Here is a 24348-nt window from a genome sequence, read left to right on the forward strand (position 1 = left end):
GAACTAAAAAACAAAAACAAAAACAAACAAACATCATGACAAAAATTTCACACAGTCCCTAAGGCAGAACACCAACTGATTCCTGAGTATTGTTCTGCTACTATAGTTCTCAGGTCTCATGTTATGAAAAATAAATAACAAAATTCCAACTTTTAGCCACAGATGATGAATCAAGCCTCTGTTCTCAAAAATCTGAAAGCAGAGATTTGTCAGCTCACCAGGACTACAGTCTGAGTTCTAGAAAAGAAATGGGTATACAGAGAAATGCTGAAAAAAAAAAAGACAGAAAGTCATTCAACTACTAAGTCATCTACCAGGCCCTTTCTGGTTTTTTTTTTTTTTTTTTTTTTTTTTTGAAGTTTCATATATTTGACTTCTGCTGGAAGTGAAGCCATGTCCCTAAATTTATCACTCTATCTTTCTCCAATTTCCTCTATTAATATGACTATCAGTACAACAGAATGATTGTCTACCTTATTTGAAAGTTGGCTTGATCCTGTGTAATGCTTTGTTTATGTATCACCAATTGTAAAGGCTATTAACCCAGTGACAGAGAGCTTGCCCTTTCTTGACATACTCTGCCTATAAGTTGAAATCCTCGTAAAAGTTCTTTTGCACTGGCAGGTGGTACTCAGATTTCACTGATTTTAATCATGTGCATGGCTAAACCACATGCAGAATCTAAAAACTGATAATTCCAGGATCCATGGAGAAAAGTAATTACAGCTCTTGCATTAACACAGCAATGTGTGAAAGAGAGTGAACTAGAAGCATAACCCTAACACCAGTTGGATTTGGCTGAGAAGAAGGAGCTGTGGGAAGAATGGAAACTGTGGTAAGATCACTTTGTATGAAATCAATCCTGAAGGATCTAAAGAAAGAACTGATTAAGCATTCCCACCATACCCCCTTCTCCAAAAACAAAATTAAATTAAAAACTGTGGGGTTGTGTCACACATCATTAATCTCAGCCCTTGGGAGGGAGAGCTGAGCTATTTTCTGTGTACTTGAAGCCAGTCTGGTCTCAAAAGTTAGTTCCAGGACAGTCTGCAAAGTTGCATAGTATACATTTTGCAAAACAATGAAAATCAACAGAAAAATGAAGTAAAATAAAAAGACAAGGGAGCAGAACTCTCTGACTCTAAGTGATTCGTTTCTTTATATCCAACCACAATCAGCTAGCAATGGCCCTGTGATGACCCAGGTGAGGATATATAGGGTATTGAGTTTAGGCAAAGTGGGCTCCAGCTGTATGCTTATGAAAAGCCATTATCAATACTTGGTAGACTTTCCAGTGAATGCAGCATCTCTCAGTCCTCCCTGAATGGCCCAGGTTCAGCAAAGAGGAATATAATCCCACAATTCCAAAGCAAGCCATATCCAAGTTAGACTTTCCATTGATTTACCCTCAGAAGAGGAGAGGGGGAGAGGCATTAATTTGTAAAAGGAAGGCAGCAGGAGCCACAAGTTTGATGAGGATGTTGATGAATAACAATAACTTTGGTCCCCTAAAAACAAGTAAATATATACTAAAATGGTTCATTCATATTCCTCAGCGACAATACCTTACCCACTGAGATGATGTAACTTGGATAGCTATCGTTCAAGAATGTTTGTCTTCCTGACAGACAACACGCTTTCTGGAAGATCAACTCTCACAGATATCTTGTGGCACGTGTTGGAAGGAGGTAAAGGAGCCATGGAGAGTAAGAGAGAGCAAGGGAGTACAATGCTAAAATTCATAAGGCCAGCACAGTTGTTTGAGAGAATTCAGCAATGATGGGCCACATGCCGGCTGCCCTGCCTACTTTGGTTTTCATTTCCACGTCTTTTGCTTGAGATTACCTCAACAAGATACCAAGATGGACACAATCATATGATGTACTTTTCAAGGTCCTGTTTGTTCTTTGTGTTTCCCAGTGACAAATTAAAATCAATTTTCACTTGAAGAATTGTAGGAAGCTCTCATTTTGAGAAAGCACAGCCTTATATGAAATGGAAAACACCGCCCAGGTTTAGATTCCTATGGAGAGTGAAGGGAAAGAAAAATAAAACAAGAGAGAAGAAATGTGAGTTTACAGACAAAGGAAAAGGGAAAAAAGGAGAACACACTATGTTCTGTTCCTGACATTGGCCGTCAATCCCATCAACACTAGGGAGGCAAACATAAATTGTTCTGTTTGAATTCCAAGCCTGCTTTATTACAGAGAGTGTTCAAGGACAGTCTCCTAAGAAAAGACTAAATGTTTGTCTCAAAAATAATCAGAATAATAATAATGATGATAATAGTAATAATAAGTAGAAATGAAATGCTTCTGGATTGATTTTATGCACGAGTATTCTGTCTGCAGGTATGCCCTTTCACCAGAAGAGGGCACTACATGCCACCAAGTGACCTCTGCAATTTATAGATAGTCTATGCTCCTGGGCCCTATTCTTTAATATGTGTGTGTGTGTTTGTGAATGTGAGTGTGTGTGTGTGTGTGTGTGTGTTTGTGTGTGTGTGTGTGTGTGTGCGTGCATGTGACTGTGTGTGTGTAAATTGGTAGAAGACTGGGCATTTCTATGATACAGCAGGAGACAATGGGATGGGGTGTGGAGGCAGAATGCATACAAAGCCTGTTTGCTTGTGGGACTGGCAATACAAGCTCCATGCCAACCAGGTCTCTGATTTTACTTATGAAATAAAGAAAGGTGGAAAAGAAAGACTCACTTTGGAATCAGAATCTGTGTTTCTTCACATACTAACCCAAGTTCAAACAAGCAGCACTACTTGTTTGTTCTGTGTAAGCATACACCTCTAGACTAGTTCAGCTTTCCAGCAATCCATGAAGTTTCATCTGATTCCCAGGCCAAGTTCCCCTTCGACCTTCTTCGTTTATATTTGATTTACACCTGTATGAAGGCCAGGTTACTTATTTTAACTCTAGTTATTTTTGATTATATAGGGAGGTCGGAGGAACTGGATTTCCAGGAGTGCGCAGACATAAAGACAAAGGGGTAAGTAATTGAAAAATTAAATTGCTAGATAGCAAGACTTGAAAGGCGAAATTACTGGGCAGTGGTCATGAGAACTTTTATCAACAGCACTCAGGAAGCTGTGTGGGTTTGAGTTCAATGGAGCCTCAGGTCAGTAAAAGCTGCATAGTGAAGCCTCATGATGAAAGAGCAAAAGAAAATTAGAAGAAGGAGAAGAAGTAAAAGAGAAGAAGGTGACAAGAAAAATAAAGTACAAAAGGAATTCAAAGAGGTAGAAGAAGAAGGAAAAGAAGGAGTTGATTGGTAGAAGAAAGAAAGCAAGGAAGAAAGAAGAAAACCCAGTATGGAGCAGGAAATATCCCCACATGCCTGTAATGTAACCACTCTGGTGGCAGGAGGATCTATGAGTTCATGGCCAGCCTGGTCTACAGACTGAGTCCTGGGAGAGTCAAAGCAACACAGAAAAATCATGTCTTGAAAAATTGAAAACTATCTTTTTGCACTAAATCTAACTACAAATCTGAACATATTCATGCTCAAACTGAGTAGGCCCGTTGGTAGGGAGGCAGATGAGATGCACACACACACACACACACACACACACACACACACACACACACACACACACACACTCAATGATAAAGCCAAAAATAAACAAATGACAATAGTTCAGTGAAAATCTAGAGAGTGACAAGAGGACTAACAGGATATCAATGATTTTAAAATTCACAATGTATCCATAATTACAAGTACAAGAGAATTAGGGCCAAGCTTTGTTAAGCCCTGCAGCAAGAAAGGTCCCATTTGCTCTTTGACAGGGCTGGACTTTCATGCATGGCTTGGCCAATCTCTGCTGTATAGTGAGAACAACAACATTAGTAGAGGTAAACTAATTTGAAGTAGCTCAATGCTGTCATATCTGTTCTAAGAGAGAAGACCTGCACCATGTAGTGGAGCACAGATAAAGGGACACGAGCTGTCCTAAAAAAAAAAAGAAAGAAAGAAAAAAAAAAAACAAGTGAAAATATAAAGTAAACAAAACAAAGTTTATTTTTCCTCATAAACCTGAAAATAACTGAATTCCTATCAGCCATGTAGGCTTTCCCTCCTCAACCAATGTTTAACTGGAAAGCATGGCACATGCATATATGAATATTCCAGCGGAGATTGGTACACAGTGGTTCTGAGGAAGAGGCAGAAGCAGAGGCAGAGGCAGAGGCAGAGAGACAGGTTGATTTCTGACTTTCACTTCTGCCTGGCCTACAAAATGAGTTTCAAGACAGCTCTCAAGGTACAAATACAAAACCAGTTTCCAAAGAAATGAAAGGAAGAAGGAAGGAAGGGAGAGACAGTGGGGGAAATGTAAATATGGAGACAGTTAATACAAAAAACAAACTAAAAAACAAAAACAAAAACAAACAAACATCAAGACAAAAATTTCACACAGTCCCTAAGGCAGAACACCAACTGATTCCTGAGTATTGTTCTGCTACTATAGTTCTCAGGTCTCATGTACTCAAAAATAAATAACAAAATTCCAACTTTTAGCCACAGATGATGAATCAAGCCTCTGTTCTCAAAAATCTGAAAGCGGAGATTTGTCAGCTCACCAGGACTACAGTCTGAGTTCTAGAAAAGAAATGGGTATACAGAGAAATGCTGAAAAAAAAAAAAACAGACAGAAAGTCTTTCAACTACTAAGACATCTACCAGGCCTTTTCTGGTTTTTGTTTTTTTTTTTTTTAAATTTCATATATTTGACTTCTGCTGGAAGTGAAGCCATGTCCCTAAATTTATCACTCTATCTTTCTCCAATTTCCTCTATTAATATGACTATCAGTACAACAGAATGATTGGCTACCTTATTTGAAAGTTGGCTTGATCCTGTGTAATGCTTTGGTTATGTATCACCAATTGTAAAGGCAATAAACCCAGTGACAGAGAGCTTGCCCTTTCTTGACATACTCTGCCTGTAAGTTGAAATCCTCGTAAAAGTTCTTTTGCCCTGACAGGTGGTACTCAGATTTCACTGATTTTAATCATGTGAATGGCTAAACCACATGCATAATCTAAAAACTGATAATTCCACGATCCATGGAGAAAAGCAATTACAGCTCTTGCATTAACACAGCAATGTGTGAAAGAGAGTGAACTAAAATCATAACCCTAACACCAGTTGGATTTGGCTGAGGAGAAGGAGCTGAGGGAAGAAGGGAAACTGTGGTAAGATCACTTTGTGTAAAATCAATCCTGAAGGATCTAACGAAAGAACTGATAAAGCATTCCCACCATACCCCCTTCCCCAAAAACAAAATTAAATTAAAAACTGTGGGGTTGTGTCACACATCATTAATCTCAGACCTTGGGAGGCAGAGCTGAGCTATTTTCTGTGTGCTTGAAGCCAGTCTGGTCTCAAAAGTTAGCTCCAGGACAGTCTGCAAAGATGCATAGTATACATTTTGCCAAACAATTAAAATCAACAGTAAATGAAGTAAAATAAAAAGACAAGGGAGCAGAACTCTCTGACTCTAAGTGATTCATTTCTTTATATCCAACCACAATCAGCTAGCAATGGCCCTGTGATGACCCAGGTGAGGATATATAGGGTATTGAGTTTAGGCAAAGTGGGCTCCAGCTGTATGCTTATGAAAAGCCATTATCAATACTTGGTAGACTTTCCAGTGAATGCAGCATCTCTCAGTCCTCCCTGAATGGCCCAGGTTCAGCAAAGAGGAATATAATCCCACAATTCCAAAGCAAGCTATATCCAAGTTAGACTTTCCATTGATTTACCCTCACGAGAGGAGAGGGGGAGAGGCAATTAATTTGTAAAAGGAAGGCAGCAGGTGCCTCCAGTATGATGAGGATGTTGATGAATAACAACAACTTTGGTCCCCTAAAAACAAGTACAATATATACTAAAATGGTTCATTCATATTCCTCAGCGACAATACCTTACCCACTGAGATGATGTAACTTGGATAGCTATCATTCAAGAATGTTTGTCTTCCTGACAGACAACATGCTTTCTGGAAGATCAACTCTCACAGATATCTTGTGGCACGTGTTGGAAGGAGGTAAAGGAGCCATGGAGAGTAAGAGAAAGCAAAGGAGTACAATGCTAAAATTCATAAGCCAGCACAGTTGTTCGAGAGAATCCAGCAATGATGGGCCACATGTCGGCTGCCCTGCCTACTTTGGTTTTCATTTCCACGTCTTTGCTTGAGTTACCTCAACAAGATACCAAGATGGACACAATCATATGATGTACTTTTCAAGGTCCTGTTTGTTCTTTGTGTTTCCCAGTGACAAAGTAAAATCAATTTTCACTTGAAGAATTGTAGGAAGCTCTTATATTGAGAAAGCACAGCCTTATATGAAAAGGAAAACACCGCCCAGGTTTAGATTCCTATGGAGAGTGAAGGGAAAGAAAAAGAAAACAAGAGAGAAGAAATGTGAGTTCACAGACAAAGGAAAAGGGAAAAAAGGAGAACACACTATGTTCTGTTCCTGACATTGGCCGTCAATCCCATCAACACTAGGGAGGCAAACATAAATTGATCTGTTTGAATTCCAAGCCTGCTTTATTACAGAGAGTGTTCAAGGACAGTCTCCTAAGAAAAGACTAAATGTTTGTCTCAAAAATAATCAGAATAATAATAATGATGATAATAGTAATAATAAGTAGAAATGAAATGCTTCTGGATTGATTTTATGCATGAGTATTCTGTCTGCCCTTTCACCAGAAGAGGGCACTACATGCCACCAAGTGACCTCTGCAATTTATAGATAGTCTATGCTCCTGGGCCCTATTCTTTAATATGTGTGTGTGTGTGTGTGAATGTGTGAGTGCGTGTGTGTGTGTGTGTGTTTGTGTGTGTGTGTGTGTGTGTGCATGCATGTGTCTGTGTGTGTGTAAATTGGTAGAAGACTGGGCATTTGTATGATACAGCAGGAGACAATGGGATGGGGTGTGGAGGCAGAATGCATACAAAGCCTGTTTGCTTGTGGGACTGGCAATACAAGCTCCATGCCAACCAGGTCTCTGATTTTACTTATGAAATAAAGAAAGGTGGAAAAGAAAGACTCACTTTGGAATCAGAATCTGTGTTTCTTCACATACTAACCCAAGTTCAAACAAGCAGCATTACTTGTTTGTTCTGTGTAAGCATACACCTCTAGACTAGTTCAGCTTTCCAGCAATCCATGAAGTTTCATCTGATCCCCAGGCCAAGTTCCCTTCGATCTTCTTCATTTATATTTGATTTACACCTGTATGAAGGCCAGGTTACTTATTTTAACTCTAGTTATTTTTGATTATATAGGGAGGTCGGAGGAACTGGATTTCCAGGAGTTCGCAGACATAAAGACAAAGGGGTAAGTAATTGAAAAATTAAATTGCTAGATAGCAAGACTTGAAAGGCGAAATTACTGGGCAGTGGTCATGAGAACTTTTATCAACAGCACTCAGGAAGCTGTGTGGGTATGAGTTCAATGGAGCCTCAGGTCAGTAAAAGCTGCATAGTGAAGCCTCATGATGAAAGAGCAAAAGAAAATTAGAAGAAAATGACAAGAAAAATAATGAACAAAAGGAATTCGAAGAGGTAGAAGAAGAAGGATAAGAAGAAGTTGATGTGGTAGAAGAAAGAAAGCAAGGAAGAAAGAAGAAAACCCAGTATGGAGCAGGAAATATCCCCACATGCCTGTAATGTAACCACTCTGGTGGCAGGAGGATCTATGAGTTCATGGCCAGCCTGGTCTACAGACTGAGTCCTGGGAGAGACAAAGCAACACAGAAAAATCATGTCTTGAAAAAGGGACAACTATCTTTTTGCACTAAATCTAACTACAAATCTGAACATATTCATGCTCAAACTGAGTAGGCCCGTTGGCAGGGAGGCACATGAGATGATCACACACACACAGACACACACACTCAATGATAAAGCCAAAAATAAACAAATGACAATAGTTCAGTGAAAATCTAGAGAGTGACAAGAGGACTAACAGGATATCAATGATTTTAAAATTCACAATGTATCCATAATTACAAGTACAAGGGAATTAGGGGCAAGCTTTGTTAAGCCCTGCAGCAAGAAAGGTCCCATTTGCTCTTTGACAGGGCTGGACTTTCATGTATTCCTTGCCCTGTCTCTGCTGTATAGTGAGAACAACAACATTAGTAGAGGTAAACTAATTTGAAGTAGCTCAATGCTGTCATATCTGTTCTCAGAGAGAAGACCTGCACCATGTAGTGGAGCACAGATAAAGGGACACGAGCTGTCCTAAAAAAAAAAAAAAAAAGAAAGAAAGAAAAATAAAACAAGTGAAAATATAAAGTAAACAAAACAAAGTTTATTTTTCCTCATAAACCTGAAAATAACTGAATTCCTATCAGCCATGTAGGCTTTCCCTCCTCAACCAATGTTTAACTGGAAAGCATGGCACATGCATATATGAATATTCCAGCGGAGATTGGTACACAGTGGTTCTGAGGAAGAGGCAGAGGCAGAGGCAGAGGCAGAGAGACAGGTTGATTTCTGACTTTCACTTCTGCCTGGCCTACAAAATGAGTTTCAAGACAGCTCTCAAGGTACAAATACAAAACCAGTTTCCAAAGAAATGAAAGGAAGAAGGAAGGAAGGGAGAGACAGTGGAGGAAATGTAAATATGGAGACAGTTAATACAAAAAACAAACTAAAAAACAAAAACAAACAAACATCAAGACAAAAATTTCACACAGTCCCTAAGGCAGAACACCAACTGATTCCTGAGTATTGTTCTGCTACTATAGTTCTCAGGTCTCATGTACTCAAAAATAAATAACAAAATTCCAACTTTTAGCCACAGATGATGAATCAAGCCTCTGTTCTCAAAAATCTGAAAGCGGAGATATGTCAGCTCACCAGGACTACAGACTGAGTTCTAGAAAAGAAATGGGTATACAGACAAATGCTGAAAAAAAAAAGACAGAAAGTCTTTCAACTACTAAGTCATCTACCAGGCCTTTTCTGTTTTTTTTTTTTTTTTTTTTTTTTTAAGTTTCATATATTTGACTCATGGTGGAAGTGAAGCCATGTCCCTAAATTTATCACTCTATCGTTCTCTAATTTCCTCTATTAATATGACTATCAGTACAACAGAATGATTGGCTACCTTATTTGAAAGTTGGCTTGATCCTGTGTAATGCTTTAGTTATGTATCACCAATTGTAAATGCTCTAAACCCAGGGACAGAGAGCTTGCCCTTTCTTGACATACTCTGCCTGTAACTTGAAATCCTCATAAAAGTTCTTTTGCACTGGCAGGTGGTACTCAGATTTCACTGATTTTAATCATGTGCATGGCTAAACCACATGCATAATCTAAAAACTGATAATTCCACGATCCATGGAGAAAAGTAATTACAGCTCTTGCATTAACACAGCAATGTGTGAAAGAGAGTGAACTAGAAGCATAACCCTAACACCAGTTGGATTTGGCTGAGGAGAAGGAGCTGTGGGAAGAAGGGAAACTGTGGTCAGAACACTTTGTATGAAATCAATCCTGAAGGATCTAAATAAAGAACTCATTAAGCATTCCCACCATACCCCCTTCTCCAAAAACAAAAGTAAGTTAAAAACTGTGGGGTTGTGTCACACATCATTAATCTCAGCCCTTGGGAGGCAGAGCTGAGCTATTTTCTGTGTGCTTGAAGCCAGTCTGGTCTCAAAAGTTAGTTCCAGGACAGTCTGCAAAGATGCATAGTATACATTTTGCCAAACAATGAAAATCAACAGAAAAATGAAGTAAAATAAAAAGACAAGGGAGCAGAACTCTCTGACTCTAAGTGATTTGTTTCTTTATATCCAACCACAATCAGCTAGCAATGGCCCTGTGATGACCCAGGTGAGGATATATAGGGTATTGAGTTTAGGCAAAGTGGGCTCCAGCTGTATGCTTATGAAAAGCCATGATCAATACTTGGTAGACTTTCCAGTGAATGCAGCATCTCTCTAGTCCTCCCTGAATGGCCCAGGTTCAGCAAAGAGGAATATAATCCCACAATTCCAAAGCAAGCCATATCCAAGTTAGACTTTCCATTGATTTACCCTCAGGAGAGGAGAGGGGGAGAGGCATTAATTTGTAAAAGGAAGGCAGCAGGGGCCACAAGTTTGATGAGGATGTTGATGAATAACAACAACTTTGGTCCCCTAAAAACAAGTACAATATATACTAAAATGGTTCATTCATATTCCTCAGCGACAATACCTTACCCACTGAGATGATGTAACTTGGATAGCTATCATTCAAGAATGTTTGTCTTCCTGACAGACAACACGCTTTCTGGAAGATCAACTCTCACAGATATCTTGTGGCACGTGTTGGAAGGAGGTAAAGGAGCCATGGAGAGTAAGAGAAAGCAAGGGAGTACAATGCTAAAATTCTTAAGCCAGCACAGTTGTTTGAGAGAATCCAGCAATGATGGACCACATGCCGGCTGCCCTGCCTACTTTGGTTTTCATTTCCACGTCTTTGCTTGAGTTACCTCAACAAGATACCAAGATGGACACAATCATATGATGTACTTTTCAAGGTCCTGTTTGTTCTTTGTGTTTCCCAGTGACAAAGTAAAATCAATTTTCACTTGAAGAATTGTAGGAAGCTCTTATATTGAGAAAGCACAGCCTTATATGAAAAGGAAAACACCGCCCAGGTTTAGATTCCTATGGAGAGTGAAGGGAAAGAAAAAGAAAACAAGAGAGAAGAAATGTGAGTTTACAGACAAAGGAAAAGGGGAAAAAGGAGAACACACTATGTTCTGTTCCTGACATTGGCCGTCAATCCCATCAACACTAGGGAGGCAAACATAAATTGTTCTGTTTGAATTCCAAGCCTGCTTTATTACAGAGAGTGTTCAAGGACAGTCTCCTAAGAAAAGACTAAATGTTTGTCTCAAAAATAATCAGAATAATAATAATGATGATAATAGTAATAATAAGTAGAAATGAAATGCTTCTGGATTGATTTTATGCACGAGTATTCTGTCTGCCCTTTCACCAGAAGAGGGCACTACATGCCACCAAGTGACCTCTGCAATTTATAGATAGTCTATGCTCCTGGGCCCTATTCTTTAATATGTGTGTGTGTGTTTGTGAATGTGAGAGTGTGTATGTGTGTGTGTGTGTGTGTGTGTGTGTGTGCGTGTGCGTGCATGTGTCTGTGTGTGTGTGTAAATTGGTAGAAGACTGGGCATTTGTATGATACAGCAGGAGACAATGGGATGGGGTGTGGAGGCAGAATGCATACAAAGCCTGTTTGCTTGTGGGACTGGCAATACAAGCTCCATGCCAACCAGGTCTCTGATTTTACTTATGAAATAAAGAAAGGTGGAAAAGAAAAACTCACTTTGGAATCAGAATCTGTGTTTCTTCACATACTAACCCAAGTTCAAACAAGCAGCACTACTTGTTTGTTCTGTGTAAGCATACACCTCTAGACTAGTTCAGCTTTCCAGCAATCCGTGAAGTTTCATCTGATCCCCAGGCCAAGTTCCCTTCGATCTTCTTCATTTATTTTTGATTTACACCTGTATGAAGGCCAGGTTAATTATTTTAACTCTAGTTATTTTTGATTATATAGGGAGGACTGAGGAACTGGATTTCCAGGAGTGCGCAGACATAAAGACAAAGGGGTAAGTAATTGAAAAATTAAATTGCTAGATAGCAAGACTTGAAAGGCAAAATTACTGGGCAGTGGCCATGAGAACTTTTATCAACAGCACTCAGGAAGCTGTGTGGGTTTGAGTTCAATGGAGCCTCAGGTCAGTAAAAGCTGCATAGTGAAGCCTCATGATGAAAGAGCAAAAGAAAATTAGAAGAAGAAGAAGTAAAAGAGAAGAAGATGACAGAAAGATAAAGAACGGTGAGGGGGAGAGGGAAAAAGTAAAGAACAAAAAGAAGTAGAAGGGGTAGAAGAAGAAGGAAAATAAGAAGTTGATGTGGTAGAAGAAAGAAAGCAAGGAAGAAAGAAGAAAACCCAGTATGGAGCAGGAAATATCCCCACATGCCTGTAATGTAACCACTCTGGTGGCAGGAGGATCTATGAGTTCATGGCCAGCCTGGTCTACAGACTGAGTCCTGGGAGAGTCAAGGCAACACAGAAAAATCATGTCTTCAAAAAATTGAAAACTATCTTTTTGCACTAAATCTAACTACAAATCTGAACATATTCATGCTCAAACTGAGTAGGGCGTTGGCAGACAGGCAGATGAGATGATCACACACACACACACACAAACACACTCAATGACAAAGCCAAAAATAAACAAATGACAATAGTTCAGTGAAAATCTAGAGAGTGACAAGAGGCTAACAGGATTTCAATGATTTTAAAATTCACAATGTATCCATAATTACAAGTACAAGGGAATTAGGGCCAAGCTTTGTTAAGCCCTGCAGCAAGAAAGGTCCCATTTGCTCTTTGACAGGGCTGGACTTTCATGCATGGCTTGGCCAATCTCTGCTGTATAGTGAGAACAACAACATTAGTAGAGGTAAACTAACTTGAAGTAGCTCAATGCTTTCATATCTGTTCTCAGAAAGAAGACCTGCACCATGTAGTGGAGCACAGAAAAAGGGACACGAGCTGTCTTTAAAAAAAAAAAAAAAAAAAACACACACACACACACAAGTGAAAATATAAAGTAAACAAAACAAAGTTTATTTTTCCTCATAAACCTGAAAATAACTGAATTCCTATCAGCCATGTAGGCTTTCCCTCCTCAACCAATGTTTAACTGGAAAGCATGGCACATGCATATATGAGTATTCCAGCGGAGATTGGTACACAGTGGTTCTGAGGAAGAGGCAGAAGCAGAGGCAGAGGTAGAGGCAGAGAGACAGTTTGATTTCTGACTTTCACGTCTGCCTGGCCTACAAAATGAGTTTCAAGACAGCTCTCAAGGTACAAAGACAAAACCAGTTTCCAAAAGAAATGAAAGGAAGAAGGAAGGAAGGGAGAGACAGTGGAGGTAATGTAAATATGTAGACAGTTAATACAAAATACAAACTAAAAAACAAAAAGAAAAACAAACAAACATCAAGACAAAAATTTCACACAGTCCCTAAGGCAGAACACCAACTGATTCCGGAGTATTGTTCTGCTACTATAGTTCTCAGGTCTCATGTACTCAAAAATAAATAACAAAATTCCAACTTTTAGCCACAGATGATGAATCAAGCCTCTGTTCTCAAAAATCTGAAAGCAGAGATTTGGCAGCTCACCAGGACTTCAGTCTGAGTTCTAGAAAAGAAATGGGTATACAGAGAAATGCTGAAAAAAAAAGACAGAAAGTCTTTCAACTACTAAGACAATTACCAGGCCCTTTCTGTTTTTTTTTTTTTTTTTTTTTTTTTTTTTTTAAGTTTCATATATTTGACTTCTGCTGGAAATGAAGCCATGTCCCTAAATTTATCACTCTATCTTTCTCTAATTTACAGAATGATTGGGTACCTTAGTTGAAAGTTGGCTTGATCCTGTGTAATGCTTTGTTTATGTGTCACCAATTTTAAAGGCTATACACCCAGTGATAGAGAGCTTGCCCATTCTTGACATACTCTGCCTGTAAGTTGAAATCCTCGTAAAAGTTCTTTTGCAATGGCAGGTGGTACTCAGATTTCACTGATTTTAATCATGTGCATGGCTAAACCACATGCATAATCTAAAAACTGATAATTCCAGGATTCATGGAGAAAAGTAATTACAGCTGTTGCATTAACACAGCAATGTGTGAAAGAGAGTGAACTAGAAGCATAACCCTAACAACAGTTGGATTTGGCTGAGGAGAAGGAGCTGTCGAAGAAGGGAAACTGTGGTAAGAACACTTTGTATGAAATCAATCCTGAAGGATCTAAAGAAAGAACTGATAAAGCATTGCCACCATACCCCTTCCCCAGAAACAAAAATACAATAAAATCTGTGTGGTTGTGTCACACATCAATAATCCCAGCACTTGTGAAGCAGAGCCAAGCTATTTTCTGTGTGCTTGAAGACAGTCTGGTCCCAAGATTGAGTTCCAGGACAGTCTGCAATGATGCATAGAATCCATTTGGCCTAACAATCAAAATAAACAATAAAATGAAATAAAATAAAATAAAAAAAAACAAGGGAGCAGAACTCTCTGACTCTAAGTGATACGTTTCTTTATATCCAACCGCAATCAGCTAGCAATGGCACTGTGATGACCCAGGTGAGGATATATAGGGTATTGAGTTTAGGCAAATTGGCTCCAGCTGTATGCTTATGAAAAGCCTTCATCAATACTTGGTAGACTTTTCCGTGAATGCAGAATCTCTTAGTCCCCACTGAATGGCCCAGGTTCAGCAAAGAGGAATATAATCCCACTCTTCCAAAGCAAACCAAATCCAAGTTAGACTTTGCATTGATTTACCCTCATGAGAGGAGAGGAGAGGCATTAATTTGTAAAAGGAAGGCAGCAGGAGCCACAAGTATCATGAGGATGTTGATGACTAACAACAACTCTGGTCCCCTAAAAACAAGTCCAATATATACTGAAATGGTTCATTCACATTCCTCAGAGATAATACCGTACCCACTGAGGTGATGTTACTTGGATATCTATCATTCAAGAATGTTTGTCTTCCTGAGAGACAACACACTTTGTGGAAGTTAAACTCTCACAGATATCTTGTGGCATGTGTTGGAAGGTGGTAAAAGAGCAGTGGAGATTTAGAGGGAGCTAGGGAGTATAATGCTAAATTTCACAAGGCCAGCACAGTTGTTTGAGAAAATCCAGCAATGATGGTCAACGTTCCGGCTGCCCTGCCTACTTTGGTTTTCATTTCCATGTCTTTGTGTTAGTTACCTCAACAAGATACCAAGTTGGACATAATCAAATGATGTACTTTTCAAGGTCCTTTTTGTTCTTTGCGTTTCCTAGTGACAAAGTAAAACCAATTTTCACTTGAAGATTTGTAGGAAGCTCTTATATTGAGCACAGTCTTACATGAAAATGAAAACACCCCCCAGGTTTAGATTCCTATGGAGAGTGAGGAAATAGAAATAGAAAATAAGAGAGAAGAAATGTGAGTTTACAGACAAAGTTAAAGGGAAAAAAGGAGAACAGACTAGATGTTGGTGACATTGGCCTTCAATCCCATCAACATTAGGTAGGCTAACAAAAATTGTTCTGGTTGTATTCCAAACCTGCTTTATTACAGAGAGTGTTCTAGGACAGTCTCCAAAGGAATAGAGGAAATGTTTCTCTCAAAAATAATATTAGTAATCATAATGGGCCAGCAAAAATGCAGGCAGGAATAAGTGAAATGGTAATCTATATCCAACTGTGGGAAACCAATATTGGAGATGCCAGATACAAAGAGCACGACCACCCCAGCAAAGCCCCTGTCTCCAGCTTCCCAACTCAGGCAGGCTGATCTTTCTTTGCCTGTACCTGCTTGTTTAGCACCTGACCCTGTGCTGCTGAAAATTCACATGAGCTTTAATCTTAGTGCTGGTGCCTTATGACTTAAACAACTGGAAGTCTCCTTTAGCTTCAATGATTGATAGTTACTTCACTGGGAATGCAATCCTGGGGCTCAGGAATGTTTAAGATTTCAGTAGCCCTGCTGGACTTTTGTGATGCATGCCTTTAATCCCAGCTTTAGAGAGGCAGAGGCAGGCAGATCTCTGCGAGTTCAAGGCCAGCGTGGTCTACTTAGCAAGCGCAGGGACTAGCTCCAAAGCTACACCGAAAATCCCTATCTGGAAAATCCGAAAAAAATAAATTTTTTTTCCAGCCACACAACCCTGACCCACAGCCATCAGTTAAGTAGTCTTGACACTTTCTTTGACGCGCACCCACCCAACAGCCCAGTACACCAGGGACATGGGGGGTTGTATGCAGGGGTCATTTTTTCTAGCATGCCACAGCTGTAAATACTTGAGTTCTGGGTAAATTGGTGACACCACCCAACAACGATTTCCTACTTAGAAACTTGCCCTGCTAGCTCACTCACAGGCTCCATTGGAATTTCAGGCAATCCCCACTTCAAATACAAAAGCAAGGTCGGTATCTCTTCCTTGAAGCTGGAAAACTTCATGATGAACTCAGGTTTTGCCTGTGGGCTAGAACATCTCAGGAAAAAAAAAAGCTGAGCAAATCTTCCCTACCCAAGACAGCCTACCTCAAGGTGCTAATAGTTAGCAATCCTAGCTCAAGAGGCCAGCAAGCGGCAATGAAGCAATCTAAAGGTGGAGGGTGCAGGGGATAGCCACCCCTCCCACTCTTCCTTCTCCAGAAGATTCTTGGTTCCTTGGAGTCCAAAGTCTCTTGGTTTTGGAGTTGTGACTTACCCCTCTACCCTAGTTATCACATGGATAGCCAAATGATATCAATTACTTTTTACACACAGACAGAAGCCCTACTTTCCTTATTCCTGGTAGAGGTGGAAATTGTCTGGGCTTCTCACCAAGCTTATCCTGGTTAGGGAGGGTTCCTTCACTTGAGGCGAGAGTGCTGCAACAGTCTGGACACTTCCAAGTCCTCCTCCACAATTTTGAGTCTGGTATATGAGCCTATGTAGAGGTCTTCTCAAATTACAGATGGGAGACACCCATGAGAAATGTAACAATTGCAGGGAAAGGGAAAGCAATAGCTTTATCCCTTTGGAATGGGGGTGGGCCTAAGTCTATCAGCCTTTACTCCCATGAGTATTTGATAGGGTACCTGGGATCTTCCCCTTTCCCATATTGGTACTGTTTAGATGTCCCCACCCCGTGCACGCACACACCGCACCACCACCACCTTCCTAACATTTCTCCTCAAAACACCGTCCAGGAACAGGAAACATTCATCGCAGAGCCTGCTTTGCAGAGAAGAATTCTACTCTTTAAACACTCAGGTTTAACTTTCAGCTTGATGTTGAAGGAGGCAGAGGCCTGTGAGGATTCTTAGAGACACCTGGGAGCAGGAGCCATAGCCATGTTCCCCACAGCTGTTTGGAGTTGGGCTCTAACACACAAAGGTCATAAGATAGTCTAATTTTAACCCAAAGTACCAAGTAGCAACTACAGCAGGCCTGGTATGGCCCACATCAACTTGTCTTTGTGACAGACTGCTTGCTCTTACCAAGGTGGGAGTGTGGGCACCTTCTCAGCTCTGCCGAGCAAACTTTCCATCACTTCCTCAAACCTCAAGGATATAATCCAAGCAAAAGAGCTCTGCAATCTTTTCGTCATGACAACAACAATACAACAACATAATATAATGAACCTTTTTAGATACCATATTTTATACAGAAAAAAAGGAAGGAAAGGAAGTAGAACACAGCTCCATATCCACAACCCGGTGGTTAAGAATTCAGAGGAGGAACAGAAAGGTTTCATGACTTCAAGTTAGGAAAGGGAAAGTTTTTTTCTTTATTTTCTTTTCTTTTCTTTTTTTTTTTAGACAGCACAAAAGCCCTGTCTGTGAAAGCAAAGCCCAACCTTCCTTCTTTGCTGGGTTGTGGGCCAGATCTTTGGAGGTAACATCCACTAGTCCTATAATTCATACAGATTCCAGGAAGGTGAGGGTTTGAGATGTGAAGCACTCAGCTACTCAGACACTGCTGTCCCTGCAAACTGCACTCACCTCTGCAGTATGTCTGGCTCAGGTGGGGGAAGGGCCACACATTGCCCAGGACCATGGCATAGGGTATGCAGGTAAGTAAGAACTGCTGGGGTTGTCCCACTTTGGTCGCCCCTTCTCCCCAACCCCAGGCTGGGCATATTTGGTTGGGCCCAGTCTTCCTGTGTGCTGGTCAGGGCATTCAGGGCTGCCCTTGGGCTGCAGCTCCTCATCTTCTGGCAGGGAGACCACATGCGCCAAGGGTGATTCCATCTTCTGAGACAACACTCAGGGTAGAATGGACCCACTCCTGTGCTCTCTTTTGGATTCCAGTCCCTTGTGTTTCCTGTTGTTCAGCTTTCTGTCCTGTCAGGCCCTGGTGTGTGTCTTCCCTGGTTGGCTGGTGCCTCCCCCCTGGCCTTAACCTCAGTGGTAGCCAGTTCACACCCTCCCATTGACCTTTGGCCACATTCTTTTTCTCTGTCATGAGTCTCAAATTCTAGGATTTCTGGGCTCCTCAGACTTCCACTATTAAGGGTTACTGCAAAATATCTCATGAAGATACGATTGTGTGTAAGGAGTACGGTTTTTCTGCCCGCCGCTTGGTCTTGTCCTGCCTTGTCCCGCCGCCGCACCAGCCCCAATGAAAACACCAAGACTCCATATTTGATATTATGCTGTTGGCCAGGTGCTAGTTTCTAATCGGCTAGCTCTGTCTTAATTATTAACCCATTTCTACTGATCTATGTATTTCTCTTACCAGGGAGCTGGTAGGCATACTGCTTTCTCCAGACTCTCCATCTTGACTCCTCCTTACTATTTCCTCTTCCTCCTTGTCTCCTAGTCCCTCCTATCTTCCTTTTCTATTGGCCAACAGTGCTTTATTTATTAACCAGTATGAGAAACATATATAGAATAACATCTCCCACCATTGTGTCTGCTGATGTTGAACTGGAAACTGCAGAAAAACTCCGATCTATGTGCTTGTAAATTTCTATAGTATAAACGCTCCCACGATGGCACATCCTGAGCTACCAATAAGTGCAACGGGACACTATTGTTTTGGGTTCCCTCCCACCTTGCACGTACAGTGACACATGTAGCCTCAGGAGCACAACTGACAAGCAATCATAAATCATGAATTTTGAGCGTCCTGTCTGTTTTAAAATTTACACTTCACTCAGACCTCGGTCACAACTGTATTTAAAAATCATCTCAACAAAAGGGATGAATCTCAGTTCTCTGGGGTGTCCAGATTCCCAGTGCAGGTGACTCAGTCAGGCTTAGCCCCACCTGAGTGTTCCCAGGATGCAATTCAGGCTAATGGATGACTGCCTGTGGGTAGGAACTTCACTGTGCCTATCAGAAACACGATACAGAACATGATCAAGCTGAGTCGCCAGAATTCCTGAGGAAGGAGAGAAAGCAAGGATAGCTCTACGCAGGGTTCTATAGTCTTACCCTGCAAACTAAGGTTATACAATTTTCAATTATTTGCTCATCCTGGTGAGTCCACTGTTAATTAATCATAAGAGTTTCTAGTTTCCCTGTATGAGAGAGTCCAATCTCCTTAGCACTGTTGGCAAGACCTTGAGAGTTTTTGTTTGTTTGTTTTTTGTTTGTTTGTTGCTTTTGTTTGTGTTGCAATTCTTGTCCTTTAAAAAAAAGAAAGATATGTTTTTATTTTATTTGCATATTCTACATATACATATGTATATGTACACACACACACACACACACACACATATATATATATATGTATATATATATATATAATGTATATACATAATACCTACTTGGAACTGGGGTTCTGGATGGCTATGAACCATCAACTGGGTGCTGGAGACTGGACCCATGGTCTCTACAAGAACAGCCAGAGCTTTTAGCTGTTGAGCCATTGCTCCAGCCTCCCCTTTGGAGATGGGATTTAGCTAGGTTGATTGTTTAGGTCGGGTCTTTAGTCTCCCTGCTTCAGCCTCTCAAGTTGGTAGGTTACAGGTGCATCCCACCTTCATGATTCATGTTGACTTCTAATTACGACTACATTATTTGAGATTTGATTTGGGGGAATTTCAGTGTGCTGATAAGAATGTATATTCTACAGCTGTTATATGAGTAAGCTTTTAAACATTATAATTGATCTTTTATCATTCTACAGTGATCTTTCTCTTTTCACAGTAACAAAATAAAGCAAAGCTATGTCCCCATGGAGAAACTGGCATTTGACTGTATGTGGAGAGCTCCTTGGCTGACCTGTTCAGTTTAGTGTCTTCTCACTCTACAATGTGTGAAAGGGAAATGAATTCTGTAGAAGCTATAGTTTGAGACCCAACATTTTGTGGGCAAGCAATCTGAAGCAGGGTATTCTGTGGAGATGTTGGTAACCCCGTCAATCACATGGCCTCTGGGATGATCATTTGACAGCTCTGAGTGTGATGGATAGGAAGGCAGGTATAACAAATGCATTTTTAATTTAGGGTGCTCTTTAATCTAAAGTGGGTTTAGCAGGTTGTAACCACAATGTGGATGGAAGAGTATCCTAACACAATCCAAGAATGCATTCCTGTGAGAATTCGGAGTGCTGGGGCTAGACAGAAGGCTCAGTGGTCAAGAGCACTGGCTGCTCTTCCAGAGGACTTGGGTTCAATTCCCAGCACCCACAAGGCAGCTCACAACCATCTGTAATTTCAGCTCCAGGGGACCTGACACCCATGACAAAACACCAACTCACATAAAATTAAAAAAGGAAAAAATGGAAAAGGGAAGAAACATTCTCAAGAAGAAAAAACAATTCTGAGTACCTGTGAGAAAACTTCCAAGAAAATAAAAGTCTCGTGACCTCAGTTTCTCCAAAACTCTGAATTGCTCTTGGAGGATTATTCTTCTACACCTCTCCCAGGTGTATCATATAGTTTGCTTCAGATTATTCTTGCCAACTGGCTATTATTACTTATTTATACCTCTATAGAAATTCTTGTTTTTTTTTTTTTTTTTCCCATGTGCAGCCTGTCATTGTGATTATACTCAGCTTGAACTCATGAGAGCTTTACTCACATGATCTTTCTTAACACTCAAAGTGGATATTTCCTGATGTTCTTAATAAAGTTGGCTGTTGTGTGAGACTTTATTCCCCCTTTTTAGGCTCCATTCTCCCAGGTTCAACTACCTTTAGATCGGTAAACAGAGGCACATTTGCATTTCCTGATAGCATTACTTCACCTTTCTGATTTCCAAGAGCACAACTGTTCTGTTTTGGTGACTCCCCCTCATAACTAGAGATGTTCAACAGAGCATTTATATTTGTACAAGTTGCTCTGGATGTAAGTATGTCTAAACACAACTCGTACTTTCCCCTCTCCTTCAATAGGTTCTGACCATGCTCTCAGATTTGATTGCACATTGGCTTCACCTAAGTGCACCAGGCTCACTCCCAAGATTTTCTGACAAAGGCTCCTTGAAGCCAGTAGCATGGACCCTGAAAATTTTCAATGCTCCGGGGTGTCTAGAATAGCAGAGATGATGGGCACACTGAAAAAAGAATAGAATAATGATATAGGACAATGTTCCTCTTTTCACCTTTGAGGGTACATGGTTTTTGAGACCCTGTCTGTGACTGACCCTAGGAAGGCATGACAAGTGCAGAAAGGCAGTCACTATGCCTAGGTTGAGAGTAGGGGGACAGACACTTAAGTGTTCAGGAATAGAATCTGATGTATTATCACAGGGTACACCCACTCTTTGAGCCTAAAATCCATCTGATGATACAAAATGGGGAAAAAAGAAAATGGAAAAGGAAAGAAAGATACAAGTAAACTGAGGAAGCAAGAGATAGCAGAGATTTGAGGGCAGAGAACAGACTGCCAGTTCTGCTATCTAAAACAGGCATGCGCACAGAGGAAAGGTGATTTTCCTATGGATGTGGACCTGCAGCTTCTCTGCCTCCTGTAGCAGGCAGGATCTGGGGTCTCCTTACCTCTTTAGCCCATACACGTAGCACACAGCTATGGTCTCCACCAGCACGATGAGCAGCAGAGACAGTGTTGCTGCATAGTCATTGAAGATGTCAAACCAGTAGTTCCCAGCCTCCATGGTGAACTTGTGCCGATGGCACAGTTGATGAGGCACACCAGACCTGGAACACAAGATCATTGCTCATCTCTCTGAGACTCCCTGACTCATCCCACATTGGATGTCAACAAGAGCCATCGATCCCTAGGTGTGCTTTGGAGGGTGAGTTCCCACATCAGCTATAGGAGCTGCTTTGTAAGGTATTTCAGAGCAGGAAAACAACAACAAAAGTCAGGGTGTTGCTCTTCGGGGGATATCATAATGGTTGAAAGTCTGGGAATGCTGAAGATACCAAAAACATAGCCCCTGAGACTGTGAGAAGTGGACTTAAATGTGGTGTGGGGCCCTAGATAAGGATTGGTTTGGGAGGAAACTGCAATTTACATTTATGTAGGTGTTCTCACTTGCCAGGCTCTGGTCATATACCAGACCAGATTAAGCCTCCAAGGTAGTAGTCAGAGATCCCTTTTATACCGGGGTTCCAGGGCTCAGTGTTGTCAGATAACTCCCTGTAGCACAACATGGCAGAGTCAATATTTGACTATTTCCAGGTTTTCTTCTGACTTCCAAAGGCTTTCCATGGTGCCTCTGAATTCTTAGTAGCCCTTCCCACTGCCATACCATACAATGTCAGCCAGTGGGAGGTTCCCTCAGGAGAGGATTAAGTGCTGGATTGGGAGCTACTTGCCTTTGTACTGTGGACCACAGAGACCCAAATTCAGAAAAAAAAATACCAGGTGCTATCAGGCTTCGAGGAACAGGGAAGAGGATGCTTCCCACATGATAGCTAGGACATGTGATCAGACATGACATTATCTATCCTGAATATAGAGCCATCGGAGGCACAGGAGTGTTCTTATGATCCTGGCTGGGTGGCAAGATGTTGAAATTAAAAATGGGTCTCTGTGGTACACATTACATGTACATACAGCTCCTAGAACAACTTACCCAAGTGGAACTGAGTATTACCCTAGCAGGAGCACAGCTACACCCATGCAGCCCTTCTGGAGTTGTCTTAGAATCACACGGCCCCTAATTAGACCCTTCCACTGATTGTCTTGCATTTTGTCACCCACCCATGCCCTGCCTCCACCTTCTGGTGTCCTGAATGAAATGGCCTCCTTGGGCAGGTAGCACGAGATGACCTTGCTGTCCGTCAGAGGGGTGAGTATGGCTGCTGTGTTTCCAAGCATGCTCCCCAAACCCAGCATCAGCAGCATGAAGATGTAGAGAACTGACCAGAGCCGGGACACTTCCATGTTTTTAATGGCCTCAGTGTAGACAATGAAGGCCAGGCCCGTGCCCTGGACAGCCTGCTGATGATTAAAAGACACCAGATACACATGTGAGTCAGAGGGGACAAGAATGAAACACCATAGTTCAAATGTGGAATGTCTATCCTCCCTGTCTTGCTGCACTCTTAGAGGTGTGTAACTGTAACACCAAAAATAAAAACCCAGAGACAGATATTGGGGTTCAAGCTCCAAGCCGAAGGTTTGAGAAGCAAAGCAGCCGAGCCACTAGCACTTACATCTACCTCAGTCTAAAAGGGGGTGATCCTGTCTCTGCAAGTTCTCCAGCAAACCTCAGACTGCTACCTCTCCTCAGGGTGGCTAGAGATTAAATCTCACAATGCACCCTGAGACATTGGGTTCCTGTCTTTTATATGCCTCTCTAGAGCTGGGATTAAAGGCCTGAGCTCTGTTAATCTTTTAGACTGATTCACTCTAGTGTATCCCTGGGAGGTCTCGAACTCACAGAAATCTACCCAAAGGTGTGTGCCACCACTGCCTGGCTAGCTAGTATCGTTTCTAGGATTAAAGGTATGTATCACCATTGCCTGGCCTCTATAGTTTGTTGCTGGCTTTGCTTTCTGAATCCTCAGGCAAGATTTGATGAATCATAAATAATATATCATCACATATAACTTTCAGAGCTGAGCTCTCACTGGAGAAATTAGATCATTGGGTAAGTGTCTTGAGATTTTATAGCCCGATGTCACTGATGTCACTTCCTGTCTGTTCTTTGCTTCCTTGTCCATCAATTGTTAGAGTCTTAGGCTCATGAGTCTATTGTCATGAATTGTACAATCCTTCTCCACCATGATAGATTGTACCTCTCACTCCAGAAATAAAATAAATGCCTCACTCATGACCGTGTTAGGTATTTGGTTATAGAAACACAATTTTGTATTGACTGATACAAAAATGTAAATAAGCTCAATGGTGTAAGCACAGTGGGAATAGTAGGTGTCAGGAGCAGATAAGGATAACATGACACTGTAATTTTTAAGTGAATATTAGATATCACACAACAATTATTTCACTATTATTATCAGGAGCCATCAATTCTTAACAATGTCAGTGTTAAAATACACCCTACTGGGGTACTCTGATCTCACTTTCCTGCCCATGACTACCACAGAAAGCACCACAAATCGTAGACAATTGGAATCAATGACTTAAAAAAATAGTCTTTTCAATGATTAATATTATTATTGGTTTAAAAGGTCACTGTAATGTTAATATTGGATTAGATATGGCTGAAGAGAAAATTAGTGGACAGGGAGTTATTTCTCAGGGTAATTCTGTTCAATCGAATGTAGTTTGACCTAAAGATGCACTTAAATTGGACTAATGGTGACTTTGTACACTGTGAAACTTAACCTAATCACATCAGCCAGCCTCTAAG

General features: G+C 41.0%; 1 pseudogene; it reads right to left on the reverse strand.

Moving 5' to 3' along the window:
- Positions 1-17141: 17141 nt before the first annotated feature.
- The window catches only part of LOC127214757 (sodium- and chloride-dependent transporter XTRP3A-like), a 28011-nt pseudogene continuing 20804 nt past the window's right edge, over positions 17142-24348 (reverse strand).

The sequence above is a fragment of the Phodopus roborovskii genome, unplaced genomic scaffold, assembly GCF_943737965.1.
Source record: "Phodopus roborovskii unplaced genomic scaffold, PHOROB, whole genome shotgun sequence".
Taxonomy (NCBI): domain Eukaryota; kingdom Metazoa; phylum Chordata; class Mammalia; order Rodentia; family Cricetidae; genus Phodopus; species Phodopus roborovskii.